A 22,025-nucleotide genomic window follows, 5' to 3' on the forward strand; every position below is an offset into this window, starting at 1 on the left:
TCCCTTCAGGTCCATGTTGTTGTCTTCTAAAGCGGAACAGACATACAGGGATGAAGGGGTAGGGCTTCACAGAGGAAGGGAATAGACAAACCTGTCCTGGAAGGCGGCTGGGTCAGGCCTGCTCCCAAAGGGACCGTGAGCAGATGGGAGGGTGAAACTCTGAACGTATTCATTTGTGTTTCTTCATCTCAATGGGGAGTGGAGACAGAAGTCACTTTTGAGGTCAGCGAGAACGGCCACCTTGACCAAGGAAGTTAATGAACATTCCAGAAGCATTTAAAAATGTCAGTTTGCCTCCAGAGTGCTACAGACACAGTGACTGCTGTGGGGGTTTATACACACACACACACACACACACACACACACACACACACGTGCGCACGTGCGCACGCGCACATGCAGGGGAAGGGGGGAGAGAGATTCTCTATCCTATGACTGGGGCATTAATTCACTCAGCAAAACTTGACAAGGGAGCTGGAGATAGCTCCGATGGTGGCATGGCTTGCCAAGCATGTATGAAGCCCCGGGTTCAATCCCAAGCACCTCGGAAATCAGGCCCAGTGGTCCAAGACTCTAAAGCCAACACTTGGGAGGTGAAGGCAGGAGAATCTGAAGTTCAAGGTCATCCTCTTTGACATAGTGAGTTGAAAGCCAGCCTGAACTAAAACCATACAAAAGGAACAAACAAATACAAAGCTGACTGAAGCCAAACATGGTCCAGGGGCTGGAACTAAAAAGGGAACACACACGTAAAAATTCAGCCTCTACTTCCGAGGGGAACTGTGAGCAGGGTGTCCCCTTGCCCACCTCTGTATCTCACAGTGGGCACAGGGAAAGGTCCAGGGACCAAAGCATTGCTTGGCAATGTTAGATCCACCAGAACTAGACCTTACAATGTCACTCACATTCTTGTGACAGATACTTGTGGGTTGTCACCTCCTGTGTGCCAGGGAGGAAAGGAACACAGCAACAAACAACTCACAACTACATAACAATGACAGTGACCAGCTCCCGGCTTCTGTCATAGCCAGTCAAGGTCCCAGAGAATGGCAGGGTGCGGGGCTTTGGAACTGGGAATTTTAATCAAATGAGGACATGACTCCTCCAAGGTATGGTTGAGGGGAAGGTTTTTATTGTCCATATGAGAATAGAACAGCCAGAGGCATCTGGAAGAATCCAAAGCAGCGAGAAAAGGCATAGACTGGACATGGTCAGTAGACTGGACACGGCCGTGGGGGGGGGCAAGAGGGAGAGAAGAGAGAGGAAAGAGGGCCAAGGGAAGGGACCAAGAGCCAGGAGGGGAGGACCAAGAAAGTACATGGCCAAAATGGAAGGTGTTTACAGGCATTAAGAGCTAGAGGAAAAGAAGCAAAACTCCTTGGCTGGAGAGGTTTAAGGTGGGACATGGGATAGGAAGAGCTGAGAGAGGGGTCAGGTACTGAGTATCCTGAGGCCAATATCTCCTTTGGTATAGGCACCACCAGTAGCTATTTTTCTGTGTCTCTTAGGGACCTGGCTGAAGTGAGTGACAGCGTGGAGAGTTGGAGGAGGTGAGAGGGGTCCGTCATGAATCAGAACCTGGAGGGACAGGCCGAGCAGTGAATGTGACCCCGTGTGACGGTGGGAACTGCTCCAGCTATTCCCACCACCATATCTACTGTGGTGCCTGGAATCCCAGCAAAGACAGCCCAAGTAAGGCAGAGCCAGCAGTGGTGGTCGGACATGCAGCCATGGACTAGAGACCCCAGCTTCTGTGGAGGAGGTTCTGCAGAGCCAGACTGGTGTCTCATCCAAGACAAGCACGAGGGTAGTATGACTTTGGAGCCCAGCAGCAGCCTCCAAGGCGTCAGAGCTGGCCACCAAGTGGCAGCCAGGGTTATAGGGCTGACAGTCATGGCCATCAATGCCTAGGTCACTAGTTCTATTGAAACCAAAAAGCCAAAGGAGGTCCCACAGCTGGGAGCTGGCTGCATGTGTCCGGGCGAAGAAGGCTCGTTTCCAGTCTTCACACCCAGAGGTCTGGAGCCGAGTGAGGACAGTCGAACCTATTCAGGAGTACGTGGGCCCCACCTCAAGGCAAGAGGGGCCTGTCACGCTCCTCAATGGAGGGCAGTCACTTGGCAGTTAGTTGCCAGCCAGCTTTGCTAAACTGTGTACCCATGTATAACATAAAAGAGGATTCATATAAAAGAGGCTTCAACTTCAGGTGTTTATATTTTATTTTCTGGTTAATGCTAAGCTTGAACCCAGAACCTTACACATGCCAATCAAACACTCTACCTCTAGCTGCGTCCTTGACTCAAATTTTTGTAAATTGTCTTCAATTACTCCTGTAATTTTTAAAAGTACTTAGTTGACATAACAGGGATCTAATACCTTCTATTGTTTATAGCCACTAGAACCAGTAGCCTGTTTGTACAAACAAAAATATCTCACATTACAAATATAACTACTTCTATATAAGACTCTTTAGTTTTAAAATGAAGGGCAATAAAAACTCACGATCTCCAAAAAGCTAGCAACCCTGTGATTGCTTTCTCTCCATCTGCTGAGATGTTAGAATTCTCTGAGCTCTAACTCAGAACATCTCAGAGTGGAGGGGCCAGGTCCCGGCATTTTCAAAGCATTCCTGGTGACTCTGTCTGCAGCCGTGAGGTTCAGAAGGCCTTGGATGAGTGTGACACCATCTCGAGACCCCCTCTGCCATTGTTCTTATATCCTAGAACTAGCCCACAGTTGATGCTACGCAAATGAAAGGACCACAAGGATGCTACTCAAGCGTGGGGACACTGGAGACAGGAAAGCAAACCACACCAAGCAAAACACACAGGAACTCACTGTGGCGAAGCCATCAGGTGCAGCAAGGGAGCCCCTTTCTCTGTGCCATGTGCGCTTGTCTATGATTTAAAATCTGGCCTTTGGGCCAGGGAAATCAACAACCATCAGGGCTTTGTAGGAAGTCCCACTCCAGATGAACAGAGACTGTGTCCCCCTTTACACAGAAGACCTCCTGCTTCCTAACAGAATACACTGCAGAGTGTAGCCCGACTCCATTAAGATTCTTGAACAAAGCGATGAATTTCAAACCTTAGCTTCTTCAATAACTTAGCTCAGCCAATAAGCATCACGTAAAATTGATTCCTAATAAGGAAATGAATAAATGCGACTTAATGGCTTTGGTAAGTATATAGATGTAGAGGAGTTATGGCCCAATAAAAACGCCTGTTCTGCCTTCGCCTCCTCGTTCGCCACCACAGAAAACGCTGCCTGGCACAGTGTCCCACAGCTGGAGGGTGGCAAAGCTCACATCACCACCCACCTCTGTCCCTCACCTTCTGGACAGCTGCATGGGGACAATCTCACTGCCTGCCAGCTTAGAGGCTTCCATAGGCCCATTAACCCCAGTGTTAAATTCCTATCCATAGCGTGAGACAAATGCTGGCACCTTCCTGCCGTATTGCAGGGCTCCTATACTGACATACAGAAGCAATACGCAAGTAGCAAGATTGTCTGGTACTGTGGCCTATATATTGTATGTTACCCCAGCACATTCCTCAGAGACAGACACGACATATACACACTTACCCATAAATACAGAATCCTCAAGAGACACAAAATACTGCATATATACACATGCACACATTTCCACAAAAATGCATGATCTTCGGAGGCAGGTGCCACATACATACACATGCACACATTTACACATAAATAGGCACATGCATGTATCCTCCATGCATGCAGCCGCCAATGAAGCAGTCCATAAACCTTCATTGCATTGAACTGGCGATGAATTTTTTAACAAACTCTAGAGATTATTGTTTTAAATAATACATCATTTTTTTTCTAGGAGACTCAAACACTCTCGGTTCAAAGAGCTTAATTGGACGCCATCGTCGTTTTGTACGTCTGCATGTAAAGCACTGTTAATGATATGCTACAAGAGGATTGGTCCACAGCATCTGGGTTGCTGAGCGGTGTGGATCCAAGGGGAGGGGCTCATCGCGGAAGCCTGAGCATAACGGCGGTGCCTGCCCAAGCCTTCCATATGCAACTATGGGCCCCTTGGTATTCAGACACAGGGGGGCAATCAATGAAGCCCTAGAATAGAGGTGGAAAGTGGATTGGGAGAAGGAACAAGCAGAGAAGGAGCCTCCTACTGATTATAGAAACAAACAAGTAATAATAATAATAATAATAATAATGATAGTGAAAGCTCATCATCCCTTTGGGATGGATGTGTGTATAAGCAGAAGCACTGGGTGTGACCGGAAGCACCGAGTCACGTGTTAGATAAACAGGCCCAGACATTCCACAATGAAGAAACCAGCATGCTTTAAACTCTGCTTCCCTCCTGCCAACGGACCTTCAGTGCTCTGTGTAAGGCCATGGGATCTTCCTAGATTTACTGACATATCGAGAAACAACAGTTGAATTTTATTAGTGAGATTTCCAGAACAAGGTTTAAAATGTTAAGAATGTTAAAATGTTAGGGCATCAGCCCTATGCTATGGGACAGGATCGTTTCTCATGCAACATGGACTTTCATCACACAAATTGGATACAATTGATCTAATAATTAGAAAATGCAATCTGAATTATTACAGACCTTTATTGATCAGGAAGGACCCCTATCTCGTGCCCAGCTTGGGGAGAAGGGATTGCTGTACTGGACAGAGCTTCACTGGACTGGCCTCTGCTTTATTTGAGAAGCATCAAGAAGGCGTGAAGAGTGAGGGGTGGCTGAGTCAGAACCAGCTCCGTCTGATTTTCAGTTAGAGGGAGCCAGAGAATGGGCTGCACGAAGAATTTGTTCCGAGGGTTGGAAGACAAGAGTACCCAGTGTGTGCTGGGGTTCGCCCAGAATCTACCCTGAGCAACCAGCGATGTTTATATCACACTGCACATCATATATAGCGAGCGGAGGGAGCCTTTTCATTGAAATTTATGTAAGATAAGACTATTTATTCTGCAGGAATTTCAATAAAAGGGGAATTTTTGTTTCTCTAGGGCTCGAAACTCCTTTGTGACAAATAAATTCGGTTTTGTGGGGTTTTATAGATTATTCAAAAGGAGGAAAGTAAACAGCTGCAGAAGTCAACTCGAACCTTTCCCCAGGGAGGCAGCCTTCCCTGTAGAAGGAGGAACTGATAGCTTGGGGGAGGGGGGATTCTTATATTCCTTCCTCACCTGTATTTCATGGTGTGTGTGTGTGCGTGTGTGCACACAAGTGTGTGTGTGTATATGCATGTGTACATGTGTGTATGTGCGTGTGTGAATGTGTGTATGTGTCTGTGAATGTGTGTATGTGTTTGTGTGTATGTGTGTGTTTGTGTGTCTATGTGTGTATGTGTGTGTGTGAGTGTGTAAGCATATTCCCATGTGTGGAAGCGCACATATGTGCACATGGATGCAGATATTGGAAGTTGAGGATGGGAGTCTTCCTCCATTGGCCTCTACCTTATTCACTGAGATTCAGTCTCCATTGAACCCAGGACTCCCCAATGAGGCTCTTATTTCTATCCACCTTGCTTTTGAGAGTCCCCGGTCTCCACCACCTACACACTAGTATTATAGGAGGGCCATAACACCCGGCCATTATGTACATGGGTTTGGAAGATCTGAACTCTGTTCTTCATGTGAGGTACAAAGGCAGCAGGCACTTTGATCACTAAGTCATATCCCCAGCACCAGACTGATAGCTTTTCAGAGTGCTCGTCCATAATATCTATTTTCTTAACCTGCTCTGTATCAAGTAAAGCTGTGGTCTGTAGAATGTCAAGTCCCTAAATGCCAGCCATGTTGTGTAATAGACAACAGATTGTAGACTGCCGAGCCTTATATGGGCCTACATGTCAAGCATGACAACCATTAAGCTGTTGGTTTGGATGAGCCTAGAGAGGGACATTCACCAATTCGCACAGGCAGCTCCAAGGAGTGACCAGGTGCATGCATGCTGCAAGTCAGGACAGAGTGGGCAGGATAGAGCAGCATGTCGTAGGATGACACAGCAACTTCCACCCGTGCTACCCACCCCCAGACATCCTCACCTGCTCTGCAGTTTACCGCTTTGGAAATGAATGAAGGGGTTGGAGAAGAGGGCCTTCTATGTAAACAAGGGGCCTGTGTTTGAACCCCCAGCTCACAAAAAGCCAGGTGCAGCAGTGTGCTCCTTTAATCCCGACACTGGGGATGTGGAGACAGGAGGAACCTTGGCCAGCTCATCTAGCCAATCAGCAAGCTCCTGGCCCAAGGAAAGTTAAGATGGAGAGGGGCTGGCAAAGACATCGGGTGTTGTCTTCTGTGCTCCAAACACATGTGTGTGCATACCTACGCAAAAACAAGTACACATATAAAGCAATGCCGCTCCCTGTTTTCCAGTCAACAGTGGGCCTGGAACCTGGAGTTTTGGGGAACCACTCACTCCCTGCAGACGTCAGTCGATCTTACGTTCCCCTTCTATGGACCTCCAGGATGTCCCTTCAACACCTAATGTCCCCCTAGAAGCATCTGGTAATGCGATCAGTCTCAAAGATTGTATTTCTTTACTTCTAGGTAAGAAAGGAATTCCAGAGAGATTTGAACTATGTAAAAGGTGTCTCTAGCTGGCCAGGATGATAAAGGACTCAGGGCAGACATTCCCGAGTGTCACAGATGTAAGCCTTCGTGCCTTTGATGGTTAGTGTCAACTCAAGGAATCCAGAATCACCTGGGAGTGTCACACACCTGTGGGGGATTACCCTGATCTTGTTAATTGATGGGGAAGACATCCGAATAGTGGGAGGAGCCATTGCCTGGGCAGGGAATTCTGAACTGTACACACGGGGGCGGGGCGTGCACAGCGGCCTGCCTGCACTGCTTTCTTCTGGCTGGGGTTGTAACCTTCCAGCGCCTGCTGCCTTGACTCCCCCACCATGAAGAACTGTACCTTGAGCTGTGGGCTAAGGCACAAGCTTTCTCTTTAAGTTTCTCTGTCAGAGTGTTTTGTCCCAAGAAGAAAAGGAAACCATTTTGGTGGGCAGGACAACACGGAGACTCCTATGTCTCTGGGGCCTGAATTCTGCTACTTTCTATAAACTCAAGGGGTGCAGGGCCTCGCTGCGTATTTGATAGATTTTGTGTGGTGTGTGTGTGAGTGTGTGTGCACGCATTCATGTATGGAAATGCGTGGGCCCACCTCTCTTCAAAGTCCCCTTCCCATTATGTAACTCTGATGAGAGAGTAATGCACCCCTTAGAAACCACACAGACCTGGCCCTTTTCATTTGTTAATTCTTCCTTCAAAAATAAGGATTGAATTACCGCACAGCAGCTGAAAAGGCCACCGCCCCTCACATCTGCTAACAGCTGCCACTATCTCAGCCCTTAGTCTGGGGGAAGCTATTTAGTTTCTGTGAGCATCGCTCAGTGGGTTATGGAACTGAGACTCTGATGCAATCACAGGATGACAGTGACAATGGAAGAGGGGGACCATGGATGAAGCAGCAGCTCTTGTCTCTGGGTCCTGGTAAGCACTCCATGGAGAGAGCACACTCTGTCCCATTGGCCTAAGTGTCTCAGATGCCCCGCTGCTGCCTGCTCCCTAAACTCTGCCTTCTTGCAGCTTGGAACGAGTCACTCAGCATTTAGCCCAAGTGGAATCCAAGCCAAAGGACTGAGTGGACTGGGTGTGCAGTTCTGTGCACTGCTCCTCTGTGGTCTGGCTTTGGTGTTAGAAGCACGGTGGATACACAGCGTGCCTGTCTGTGCTGTCCCCTGGGAGTAGGCAATCAAGGAACGTGCTGTCTGCAATGGCTCAGGTCCTAACTTCTGGAGTGCTCCCTCATGCCGACCAGCAGGGAGTGATCTTTGTCCTCTGTCAACTCCTCAGATAACTGGGGGTGGGGTGGCAGTTGGGTGCACGGAAAGGACAGTGTCCATAATCTAACACTCTCCCTCTTACCCTGTCATGCATGCAGGAAGATAGAATATCGTAAGTGAAATCAATTGGCTAAAGCGTTCCTGAAACTGCTGACATCAAGCCGCAAGTTTGTGAAGACCACTGATTGTGTTTCTTTGAGCCTGTGTTTATCCGTGCAGCACTAAGCCCCCAAGAGCCTGCCCACCGATAAGCAGGATAACATGCGTGTCTACTATTTCACAGAGCCTCAGGCACGGGGCAGTGAAAGGGTTTAGTCACCTAACCCTGCCTCCTTCTGGCCTGCCCCCTTAGCTTGTCCATAGACACATTTATGATAGAACACCAGTAGTTACCACCATTGTTGATGGCTATTGAACCTTTGAAGTGCTGAGCACTCTGTAGTCAATTGTCCTGGGATAACTTTTCTTCCTCTCGAAACTCTTATGAAGGCTCACTCTTAGCCCCAGTTCCTGGGTAACCTGAAGCAACGGGAGATAATTAGTGTCCGGTTGCCTGGTCCCGTGTGAGGGAGCTATGTGGGTGCTCTGGGGGGCTGTGTATGAAGTTACGAGGACAGTCAAGTGTCTGCGTATTTTCTTTCTGTCAGTGAAGTTCACAGATGCTTCACCATGAGCAAAGCAAGAGCTTTAGAGAACCTGAAATTTAGTTGTAGAAATAAGGCATTTCAATAGAGGGGAAATTCTTTGACCCTGTCACTAACAGATCATTTATAAATGCAAACAAAGCACACCATGGCCACGGAGGATGCCAGACGAGAGCAGAGGGCAGAGCAGAGTCTGTGGAGTGTGAGAGGAGCTTCCCACGCAGGTCACTGTGTGGCAGCAAGCAACCGACAGGACAACACCACAAGTCCTGTGGAAAACAGACTGGTGATGTAGACTGTGGGGGCTGGAAACGACCATTCAGATATGCTGGGGTTCAACGTTGCTGAGGTCTCCCCACAAACATGCAGGCCACATAGACTTCACTCAAGTTCAAGTGAGGTGTGCACAAGAAGCTGGCTTGGGGAAGTTTCTGGAAGGGGCAGGACAATCTGAGAACAAGCTACGTACTCAAGTTCCACAGTGCGCAGAACCTGCATGAAGAGCCAAAGCCTCGCCTAGGGAACTTGATATTGAAAATGCTCAAGGAAAATGGTGATGCCAGAGCTCCGAATGGATTGAACCTAAGGGAGGGGACAGTAACCAAGTCCTCTGTGTGCCTTAAGAGCAGCCTGAGGACAGTGTTCAGACTCTGTCCTAAAGGCTTGGTCCTAGATCAAATGTTGTCTATCCAGACACCCTAAAGCATCAGCAAGGGATGCCATCACTCATCCATTAGTTCTATGGGACTTCAAACGTAGAATTAGAAAGTTAGATTGTGAATGGATTTGCAAGAAAGACCAGAGCAGAGGTTTTGCTTCCTGTTTTTCAGTCCTTATAAAACTTTCTCCATACACTTCAGTAGGTGCTGACAAGAACTAGCCAGCATGATGTTAGTTATTGGAAGCTGACTAATGTGGCTGCAGCTCACTGCATATGTGGAAGGTGCACGGTGGGTTAGCTGGCTGAGTATGGCCGAGGGGGCCCGGGGACTACAGTCTGTTCTGAGAATGAGAGAGCAGCGCAGAGTACTTGCACCGGCAGGTGGCACACAGCCCATCACTGCTGTCACCGAGTGTGCCACTGATGCCCATACACTGTGAAGTCTTTCTCGCAATCGCAGCGGGTAAGGCACCTGTCATATCACATAGCCATCTAATATCATGTATATTGCAGCAATAACACGTACAGTCAACTAAGTAGACTTCAATTATGCAGTATCAGTTATCGTCACTACATGATTGTATATTAGGTCCCAAAAGCGTACACCCCTTACAAGCGGTGCTTGGTGCCCTTGGATGGGCATCTCCCCAAGTTCCTCACTTCTCAGCCCTGGAAGCCTCATCTGCTCCCTTCTCTGAGTTGGCCTTTTTGATTGGATACACAAGTGAGATTACACAGAATCTATCTTTCTGGGTTTGTCTTATTTCACTTAGCATAACATCTTGTAGGCTCCGCCATGTTGCCATGGGAACATGTCTCCCTTTTATGGATGAATGATATTCAATTGTGTGCTTGCGTGTATCTCACATTTTCTTTATCCATCCATCCATCAACAGACATTTCAATGGTCTCTCTATATAGGCAATTGTGCTGAGCGCTGCCACGGACATGGGGATATAGATATGCCTTTGACTTACTGACTTCATTTCCCCTAGGTATTGACTAAGGGGTGGGAGGATTGACCCACATGCAATTTATTTTGAATTTTTTGGAGGAAAAAAAACACAATATGTTTTTCCGTTGAAAGAGTGTAAGGATTTCATTTTCTTACGACCCTTTCTAACCTTGTCACCTCTTAGCAATCACCGCTCTAACATGAGTGAGGCGATATCTCATTGTGTTCTGAACCTACGTTGCCCAGATGATCATGACAGAGCATACCTTTGTGCACGCCTGATGGTTATGTGCCTTCTTTGTAGAGTGTCTGTCTGCCTAAATCCTTTCTCTATTTTTGAAAGGTTTTATGTTATTTTTTAATTATGTGTCTGGCTGTGTTTGGGTGTGGGCACGTGCTCATGTGGGTGCAGGCACCCGAGGAGGCCAGAAGATGTCACTGGATCCCTTGAAGCTAGAGTTACAGGCAGTTGGCAGTTGCCTTAAGTGGGCCCTGGGAACTGAACTCAGGTCCTCTGCACTTAACCACTGAAGGTTCTCTCCATTCCACCCCTTCTTGTGGGTCTTTTATCAGGGCGTTTTTACTCTTGAGTTGTGGGAGTTCTTATTTGCTTGTGTCAAATCCAAAACAAAATCTTTGCAAAGACCAGAGTAAAGGAGCTCCCCAGACCTGCTATTTTCTTCTACAGTTTTTGGTATTGCAAGTCTTACATTTTGTCGGTAGAGCATGAGACTCTTAATCTCAGGGTCGTGGGTTCGAGCCCCACGTTGGGTGCCAAAATGTAACAGCATAATCGAATGCAGACAGATTGTAAAAATATATACAGCTTTAATGGAGAAATAGACTTACAAAACCACCATTCCCGCAGAGACCAGGAAAGCAGAATCAGTGTCTGGGAGCACGCTCGCCAAATTTATAGGCTAACATTAGCCTGAGGTGGCCACGCCCCCTAAGAGGCGGGACTTATCCCTACAAAGAGGGGTTTATGGAATCTTTAAGTGTTCCTACATACCGACACATTTTAACTTCTTTCTTTCTAATTCAGAGAGTTTTTCTTCTTCATGACTGATTGTTTTGGCTAGGAATTCCAATGCTGCACAGAACAGAAGCAGTGGAAGTGGAATGTCCTTCTCATACCCCATCCTGGAGAAAAAGCTCTCTCAGCTGCTCACCATTGAGTATGATGTTTAGCTGTAGAAGCATTGATAGAGATTTTCCTAGGTTGATTATGTTACTGGGAAATATAATTTATAGACTTTTATTATAAAGTTGTAATTTTGTCAAATGCTTTACCCATGCCTATTGAGATGATCTTATGCCTTTATCCTTTGTATGGTTAATATGATACAATACATTTATTAATTTGTACATATTTAACCATATGTCCCAAAAAACAATTCTTATTTTTTCTTTTTTCAGTGCTATAAGGTCTTTCCTTATCTGGATTGGCTATAAGGTCAATTCTAGTCTTATGAAATGAATTTTAAATTATTTAGTCTTTTGAAAAAAAATTGAAAATCTTTAACACTTGGAGGAAACAAGCCACGGCCCTGATTCTGCATACCCATATAGTCTCTGTAATCATTAGTCATCTGTTCAGATATTTTTATTTCTTCATCAATAAAACTTGGGGAGCTGTACGCTTCTAGGTATCTATTACTTTATTTTAGGTTCTCCAGTTTCTTAGCAACAGGTTGTTTATAATAGCCTCTTTTTGATATGTAGTGTGTCTTTGTTATCATTGGTGTCTTCTCTGCTGTTGATGACTGAATTTATTCTCTCTCTCTCTCTCTCTCTCTCTCTCTCTCTCTCTCTTTCTCTCTCTCTTCCTGGCTTGGGTTAGGTAATAATGATTATTTGTTTCTGCTGGACCCTCTACTATTCCTTCCTTCTACTCACTTTGGGCTGTACTTGCTTTTGGTCTTAGTCCTTCAGCTGTGAAGTTGTCTATTTGAGGGATTTCCTTTAGATAGCATAGGCTTTAATTGCCATAAATTTCCCTCTTAAAACTCTATGTTATATTCCCGTTTTTGTCTGTTCCACGAGACTCTGTAATTTCTTTTTTTTATTTCCATTCTGATCCTGATCCAGTAGTTATTCGGCAACATAATGGTTAATTTCTAAGTATCCTGAATTTATGCCGTCTTTTTCCTATTGCTGATCTTCAACTTCACGGCATTATAATCAGAAGTCTTTGATAATATAAATCCCCTTTAATTGGTGAAGACTTGTTTTATGGTTAAGCAAGTGATTTATCCTGGAGAGTGCTCCAGGTCACTAGAGGAAGATCCCATGGCACTGCCTCCCGCCCTGCAGGAAAAGCTAGTGACAGCCTTCTAGTTGCTTCTGGTATGTGAGTAATGCTCTTTCCTAGATACTTTCCAAATTCTTTGTCTTTGATTGTTCTTTGTTGTCTGGATGATCTGTCCGTTGGTAAAGGGTGTTTTGAGGTCACCTAGTATTGATGAGTTGGAGCGAAACTGCTGATTTATATCTAGAAATATTTGTTTGACAAAGTTGGGTCTATCTGAGTTTTGTGCATAGATGTTCAGTAAATGTGAAGATCCTTGGTCAATAGAAAGGACCTCCTTTCTCTCCTCTGAGTAGTTTGGGTCTGAAGTCTATTTTGGTGGGTACTAGAGTAGCAGCCCAGGCTTGTTTCTTGGTTCTATTTACCTGGAATACTTTGCACATTTCTTCACCCTAAGGTGTTCTATCTCAATTGTGAGGTGCATTTCTTAGAGGCAGCAAATGGTAAAACTTCTTTCTAAATCCTGTCTGCTAGTCTGTGCCTTTTGCTTTGAAAAGTTGAAACCACTGATGCTCAAAGTCACGACTAAAAGATGTGTGGATTCCTGTCGTTTTGTTGGGGTTTGTTCTATGCCCTTAGTTTTCTTTTGCTTAACCACACATATATGTAAATAAAAACACAGAGAATTTACAAAAAAAAGTGAGTCTCACTAATGACCAGAGGGAGAAAGACATAAATAACATTCTTCATCTTCTCATTGGAGTTTTGAATGGCTTTCCTGTAAGATTTTTCCGTGTTTCAAATTTTCTACAATGGTGGCATTACTGTCACAGTCATGGAGGGATGGGTGTTGCCTTAGGAGGCTATTGTGTGATTGGTAACCCTGCAGGTGGTGCAGATACACTTAACAAAACACTATAGTGGCTGTAATATGACGTTTTCCCCATAACCCTGTATTCAAACAGGAGGAAGATGGATTAGACCCTCTCCAGTGAATGTGTATAGAACACACAAAAGCATCCTTGCTGGAGAAAACTCAGATCTCTTGAAAATTTATGAACTCAAATTATTGACTTATGTCTATAATCCCATCACTGGGAAGGAGGAGGCAGGAGAATAACCATGAGTTCAAGAGCACCCTGAGCTACCACTGAGAGTGTCTCAATGAATTCATTAATTACTTAAACGTATAGACTCCGAGTCACGGAAGAGTGTCCATTTGTGCTGGGAGGTTTGCTGCACCATCAGTAGGGTCAGCCTACGAGTGTTCTGCCATCGTTCCTTGGGAGTTTAACTTCAAATTTCCTATAGCAACCAAGATCAGAAGCAAGGCCACAGAGCCCAGCCCACGCATGGCACACAGCTCCCTGCCAGCATGGTGTTTCTTCTGGCCCTCAGCCAGGAGCAGAGGCAGGAGAGCAAGCAGAATTTCCTGCCTTTACCCAGAATTTGAGTTTTTTTTTTTTTTTTTTTTTTTTTTTGAGGTAGGAGCAGATGTTGCAAATCCTCACTTAGAAAACTGTTTGACCTAACAAAAGGAATTCTGAAGCTTGTTTTCTGGGAGGCAAGGGAAACAGAGCATGCGCACAGTACCACTGCCCACAAAGAACATACTGCTCCTTTATCAGCTTCCCTGTGCCACTGGAGAAGCATGGAGCGTGTTCTCTGTGAAACTCAAACTTCGGAACAGTCCCTGTATCTCAGAGCAGATGGTGGGGGCTTCTTCTAAACCAGAGGCAGGTGAAGGGGCCAGCATGTTTCCCAGGGCCTGAGCAAACTTAAAGAATGCTTCATGCAAGAACTTTTGATGGCTTACCCAGGGTTAAGTCTCCTGAAGTCAAATCCCTGCAAGTGGAGAAGTGTGCATGGTGCCTGGCTGGGTTAAGAAACACATCTGACTGACTTGTGAACAGAAATTTATTCCTGGGTCCTTTGCAAAATCCAAGCATACAAGGAAAAGTTTGTTATGCACAGAGTTTAAAACCATTTGGAATGCAGAAAAGAGAGATGGATCTCAGTGGGAAAACAAGTCAGTTTTTAAAAGAACCGAAGAGGTCTGGCAAGATAACTCATCAGGTTTGGGTGGTTGCCACCAAGCCTGATAACCTGATTCTGTCCCTGGGACCCACATGATTGAAAGGAGAAATAAAAGTCTTAAAACACAGCAGAATTTTTTAAATAGTAGAATAGTCAAATGGAAGAAACAGAGGGTAAAATAATGAAAAGAAGGAGACGGGAAACGTATTTAAAGAGGAAATAGGAAAGGAGGCAGAGGGAATAGAGGAGGGGGGAGGGGAGCTCTAAGGCTTATGGCCAATAGCAGACAGAGAACCAATTTTTTATTATAGTAGCACATCCTTTCCAAAGACGAAGGGAAATGGGCTGAAAGTGCACACAAACCATGGAGGAAAGCCCCCAACGTGATGAGCAGCATGCATGCACAGACTGGAGGGACTGAGAAAAACAGAGCAGGAGGCAGGGAAGCCCATGCCAGCCTTACTGTGGTTAGGTTATTGAACATTCAGGACAAAGGAGCACTCAGAGGGAGCACTGTTGTGGCTCCATGGGGGTTCTGAATAAAGCATGCTTCTTGGGGAGCATCAACCTTCACTATCCTTCACAGATGAGAGAGACTCAGAAAGAGAATGCCTGGATCTTAGATCAGCTCTTAGATCACAGCTAAAATTAACTTTTCAAATGGAAATAAAATGTAAAGAAGAAAGGATTTTGGAAAAAATTAAACAGAGAGAAAACAGTGGAGAAAGTAGAAGTGACTGTCCCTAGTAGTGTGTACTGAACAGAGACTAAAGGAGCCTGACAGTCAAGAAAATGGTACTTCAATGTGGAAAAGGCAAAGGGACCTAACGGTAAGTAGATGTTCAACCTCACTAATGTTGACGCCAGGGGGCTAGTAACTCGTACGTATATATTCTAATGCCCAGAGCAGCTACCAAGAAAACTGTACAAAGAGACACATTCAAAGTGATGACTATAAAACCAGTTAGAATACTAGCGAGTGTTCTCATCGCATCAAGGAAAGCAAGAAAGTGGGCACTGAAGACAGAGACCCTGGACCTAGAAGAACCAAGAGAAAGAGTAATACAGCATTAGGCCTTATCGTATCAAAAAAAAAGTATAAATGGCTTGAATAAACTGGGTAAAATACAAAGATTGACGACGCAGATATAAAAACCATCAGGACACAAATACGCGCTTTCTAAAATGCATTTCAAATTCAAAGACAGATTGAAAGTAGGTAGAATTTTCTAAGGTATATATCATGTAGACATTTACCCACAAGAGGAGATCACCACAGTAACGCCAGATAAACTTCAGAGCAAAGCAAGTTACTACAGTCTAAGACATACATCACAAAATGATTTTTCAGAGATATACCAACCGGGAATGGCTAAAGACTCCAGATGTGTGTGCACTGAGCCAAAGAACTGCAAAATATATGACACAAAGCCCAACAGAGCTAAAGGGGAAAGGGAAAAATCCGCATGTATGCGTGGGGAATTTAAAACCATGTTCTGTGCAAAGGACACCACCGGATATAAATGCGCAGAGGTCTGAGCAACACAGTCCACAAAGCACTCAAGCAGAATGTATGGCGCACGATCCACCACAGAACAAACCGCTCTGTTCTATTTCAAATACTCACAGACTGTTTGCCTGTGGGGGAGGGGGGAGACCCCATCCTGATCAGTTGGGCCATCAAGTAAATCTTCACAAATCAAATATATGGACCCCTTATGATTTTAAATAAATCTCTAAGAAAATTATGAGTATTCCCTAGGGGACATCCTCAGCCTACAAAAGTCCTACATCTGATACCATGTTTACTATGGAAACCGCAGTGGTGCCTTCCTACCACCAATCTGATATGCACAGGATCCATACACTAAAAACTTTTAATCACACATGTAAGTAATCAGAGACTTAACACATGTACTAGAAAATTCAATGCTGCGAGATGTCAACTCTTCCCAACTTGATTTACATTCTTAAAGTTGTTCCCACCAATGAAAAACTTCCTGCTGACGAAACAGGCAAGGTCATTCACTGTAGAATAGCTGAAACCATCTTGAATTAAAAAAAAAAAAAAAAAGATAAGGTACGGTTAAATACCCCATTCAATATTAAGGCTTACTATCCTGTTCACATAGTCAAGGCAGTGTGGTATTTACAGGGAAATATAGACACACAAATCAATGAAATAAAACAGAGAGCCCATAAATAGATGAACAAATAAAGATTTGTTTAATCTGTATTAATGATTGTGTGTGTGTTCACGCCCTTGTGTGTGAGGGTGGTGTGGGTGTGTGCACATGTATGCATATATCCGTGGAGGTCAAAGGACAACCCATGGAACTTGATTCTCTCCCACCTCATAGGTCCCAGAGATCTAACGCCTCAATATGTCAAGCTTGACAGGAAGGTCTTTCACTCACTGAGCCATCTCATGGGCCGCTGGATTTTGTTTATTTATTTAGTTACTTGTATATGAGCTAGAGATCAGGTTCAGAGACTGGCAGAAGTTAGATGAGCCATCTTCGTCCAAACGACAGCCCCAGTCCCAGGCCACATTTTCTTCACAAAGAGGCAAAGGCATTTTATCGAGGGGGAGACTTTTAAACATACTGTCAAAATAAGTATATATCCTCAGACAAAATAAATCTCAATTCAGACTTTATACAAAAACCAAACTTCCCCAAAGTAAATCACAAACTTAGAAGTAAAACATAAATCCAAAACCCTTTTAGGAAAAAGACAAAATACATGTTGATTTTGTGGATTTAAAGCTGGGCACACAGTTCTTAGATTTAACCAGAAAGTACAATCCAATGAACAGGAACTTGGCAAATCACACTTGATCAAAACGTTGTGAAGTTTGACCGGTGAGAGAGGCTAGCAGGGGGATGTGATGACCACCTGCACAACGGGGCAAGCATCTGCAAACTGCTTGTCTATTAAGTTTCTGAAATCTAGACGCTAAGGGTTCATAAACGTCAACAGTAAAATCCTATTAGAAAATGGACCAAAGTCATGGACAGGCATTTCTCCCACAAGGCCACGTAGATGGCCAGCAACACAGGGAAAGGTGTCTGACAGCCAGAGAAACCAGGATGTAAAAGTTCAAACCTCAGGCTCCCTCTGTGTTTTCCAGAATGGCTACAACAAAAAGAGCGAAAACTCTGAGCCCCCTAGACTTCTGTGCAAGAGCACAAGGAAGTGGACCACGCACGTCGCTGGCAGGATCGTGAACGGTACAGAAGTTCTGGAAAACAGTTTAGCAGCTACTAATAAAACTAAACAGACAGTTACCACATGACCCAGCAATTGTGTTGCTTGGCATTTATCCCAGATAAATGAAAAGTTGTTCAAACAGAAACTTCTACAGGAATGTTTGCGGCAGCCTTCTACAGCAGAGCCAAAACACACTCAGACACCTCCAGTGAGTGTGTGGTCATTCAAGGTGCAATGCACGAAATACTACCCAGCCGTAAACGTTACAGAGAGTTTGTGATCTGAGCAAAGAAAGATTCCTGGACTTTCTGGGAGGAGGACCCAGTTCATTGTAGGTGGAGCCATCCATCCCTCAGCTGGTGGTCCTGGGTTCTATAAAGCAAGCTGAGCAAGTCATGATGAACAAGCCAGTAAGTAGCCCAGCTCCATGGCCACTACATCAGCTCTGCCTCCTGGTTCCTGTCTTGTTTGAGTTCCTACCCTGACTTCCTTCAATGATGGACTCTGATGTGGAAGAGGAAGACAAACCCTTTCCTCCAGAACTTGCTTTTGGTCATGGTGTGTCATCTTAGCAATAGTACCCCTAACCAGGACACAGAGCCAGCTCTTCCCCACGGACCCTTCTCCCCAGGCTCCTGCATTTGTGCATCCACTGTCGTTGCAAACAAAACAGTTTGCTCTGTTTTAAAAGCAAAAAGGAGAAAATGGACAATCTTTCAGCAAGGTCAGAGAAGCAGAGTTTACAGGACATAAAGGAGGTCATGTTGCCAGGGCTTGGTTAATCAGGACGTGGGATAATATGGAGGGAGAACCAAGGATGGAGCCCAGTTCACAGGCCAGCAAAGGGGTGTCACTGGGGCCAGTCCTGAGGAACAGACACACAGTACATTGGAGCAGAAATCAGAGATTCTGTTGGCAACAGAAAGGCAGGACTTCCAAGCCCAAATCTGTCTTCCATTTATAGTCGCACAGGCTCCCAAGTCAGCACACGCACAACTGAAGCAAGGTGTGTTTTCATTCATCTCCTCCCTGCCCTCCTACAGCCTTCCTGTCAATCACTTAGTCCTTCCCACCCACTCAATGGTCCCAGCTGTCAATCACATGCCCAACCTGAGCGCACACAACCATCCTGGGCTCAGAAAAATATCAGGCTTAGGAGATTTCAGCATCCGAAATTTGACTGCAAAAGGGATAGCTAAGTCATAAACATCTCTTGAGAGAGAAGGGAGAAAGGAGGAAGGGGAAATGGAGGGGCAACACCACGTAGAGCAGCACGTTCTAAATGACAGTGTGACCGCCGTTATCGGCTTGACAATGAAGAAGCGCGTGCAAGGCCTCTGGACAAGGCTGCTGGGGGTTGTCTTGAGGACATTAGCTGAAGAGCTGCCCACTGCGGGTGGCACTGTTCCTTAGGCAGAGGCGCCTGCTGTGTAAGAGTGTAGGACTCAGGCTGTGCACTAGCACACACGTGTTCTTCACTCTCTTTCTTAGCCCTTGATGCAATGTGACCAGCTCCTTTAAGGCCCTGCCATTGGGATTCCTCTCCCAAGATGGACTATATCCTAGGACTATGAGCTAAATAAATGGCTTTGACCCTTAAGTACTTTTGTTTGGGGTATTTTCTCAGTCACAGAAAAGAAACTAAGTCTGCAGAGGAGTGAGGAAACAGTTGGGGAGGGCAGCAGCCAGAGCCAAGCACTGGCAACAGTAGCCGCCAACTGTATCCAATAGTGCAGAGATGTCTGGTGGGTGAAACCCACTGGGTTTATGTTATCCACCCTTGAAGTTTGGGCTGGCAGGTGGAAGGTTTCAGAGCCAAGGCCAGCAGTAAAGAAAAGGGGAGAGAGAGGAGAGGTTATGAAAGGCTAATGAAAGGCTTTAGAGAGTGAGCAAGGCTAAGTGACCCAGGCTGCGGGAAGGAGCCCACAGAAGATAACAGACGAATACCAATCCAAAGACAACTGGACCACTGATGTTAGCATCAGTTAGTTTCCTCTCGGCTCTGCTGAAATGCCAGACAAAAGTGCCTTAATGGAGGGAGGGTTTACTCTGGCTTATAATTTGAGGCTCCGGTTCATCGTGGTGGAGGGACTGAGACAGCCCGAAACAGAAAGAGCTAAGTGCTGGTGCCCAGTTCAGCTCTCTCATTTGATCCAGCCTTCCGTCCATTATCACCCCCCTTTTGGGTGGGTCTTCTTCCTTCGATTGGCTCAATTGAGAAATTAGGTCACAGCCATGCCCAGGTTTGTCTCCAAGATGGTTATAGATTCTGAAAAAAAAATGACACTCAAGATTAACCGAAGAAAGAGGAGGTGCAACCAAATAAGCAGAAACCAGGAGAGGGGACGGGACACACGGACTCCAGCAAAGCCGTGCCCCTCACTCCAGACCAGCTCTGATGTCACCATATTTGTGGGTGGAGAGCTTGCTGATGGAAGCTGACCCAGGGAAGGCAGTCGTCTGCAGCAGGCTACAGCGTAGGTAACGAATGTCTTACTCTGTGGGGAAGGTATGGTTAGAACGGCGTGTGTCACCTGAGTTGAACTGAAGAACAAGTCCGGGTCATTTAACAGGGCCACAAAGTCCTGGCGCAGCAACACGGGTGCCGAGGGAGCTTGGGGCTACAGGGACTACTCCCAGCTCCCTGCCATGTTGTGAGCACCTGTGGGCTCCCGAACTTTGTCCGAAGCCCTTTGTCTGACTCCAACTCTCTGCTTCCACAGTTACCATGTCCTACAATGCTCCTAGCCTACTAACAAATGTCATTCATTGTCCCAGTACAGAAAAGATTCCAAACTCCATGTTCTCCATCACTCAGACCGAGCCCGTGCTACGGCAGGCTCTGGGAACTTGGCTGATTCACTGGCCACGCGGCCCCAAGTCCTCATCCATCACCATTATCAGCTGCGTTCACAGCGTTTCCTTCCTGGGCAGCAAGTCTAAAATGCAAAGGGATCGTTAGGATGGGCAGAGATGAACCAGTGAGATACCGAGCCCCAAATATGTGCTTTGTTGGAGACGCAAATGGAAATCTGAATCCAGGGGAGAAGGGACTCTGTCGGAACACGGTCACATGCTCCTTTCAAAACATGAAAAATAAATTCACCCTCCAGAAAAAGAAGAAAAATGAACCTGACAGATTCATTCTCTCCTATCTTGAGGCTTCTCCTCTGAGCCCGTGCGTCAAGGATCAGTCTGAACAAGCAAGGCCAGGCCGGCAAGGAAGATAGCCTGGCTGCCATTGTTCCCGGGTGCAGGCGCTCCTTGCCAGCCCGGGCTTGTAGCTCAAATGTGATTAAGTGGCTTGTCCCAGAAATAAAAAAAAAAAAAAAATCTGCTTCCAGCCCAAATGCAAACAGATTCTACAGCTGCCTTCCTACAGTTCCCTTCAAATTTGGGCTTTCATCCTTTTATTGTCTTTCTCCTCTAGAAGGAGGGGAGGAGACGAAGAAAGGAAAAACATATCCTACAGTTGTTGTCTAATTATAGAACTTCTCCTCTACTCCTCCCACGTAGGACAGGACCTGGACAACACAGCGGTGAGGGCACAGGTTGTCCATGTACCCACGGATCTCTAAGACACTAGCAAACACTTGCAGATCCGGGAAAGAAAGCAGGGACAAGTGGTTCTTACTGGGGACCATGTTCCTGGTATCTCAGTCCACAGCACCAGGGACAGCTGCTGTGTCTGGTTACCTCAGGTGGGGGTCGTGTACCTAAACTGAGACGTGGGAAAGTTGCCCTTGGGACACAGCAGGAGCTCTGTAAATGTTTGCTGAGTGCCTCCTGGAAAAGAACTTCTACCTCCAGCCTCGTCCGGGCTCCCAGATGAGATCCAGTCTCCATCGCTACACAGCTGCCACCATTTACAAACTTTGCTCTGGAATGATACGTTGAAGCAGGCGGTTTCCAGTTTATAAACTAATTTATAAAAGTATTAATCATTTCATTATACTGTTGGTGAATCACTTTCCTGGCAAAACTTAAGTCAAAACAGTGGGAGAAAGGTCCAAAACATGCTTAGAGCCAAGCCGAAGAGGCTCAGCAGTTAAGAACTTGGTGCGGCTTTTGTACAGGACCTGAATTTGGTTGCCAGCACCCACATCAGGTGAGCCACACATTTATGCACATAACTTTAAAGTAAAATATTATTATTTCTGTATTCACTTTCTGTTTTAATTTTTTATACATTAATTGAAATATAATTACATCATCACTTTCCCCCTTCCCTTTTCGAAATCAAAATGGAGAATCCTTGCAAAACCAAAAATAAATAATTCCTTAAAAAAGCTTGACATGGGAAGAACTGGAGGTGGAGAGAGGAGAGCGGTATTGGTGTGAAGAAAGTACCCTAGTACGCAGTTGTCAAAAAAAAAAAAAAAAAAAAAAAAAAAAAAAAAAAAAA

Source organism: Alexandromys fortis, unplaced genomic scaffold (assembly GCF_014885135.2).
Source record: "Alexandromys fortis isolate MF-2015 unplaced genomic scaffold, M_Fortis_MF-2015_v1.1 scaffold_160, whole genome shotgun sequence".
NCBI lineage: Eukaryota > Metazoa > Chordata > Mammalia > Rodentia > Cricetidae > Alexandromys > Alexandromys fortis.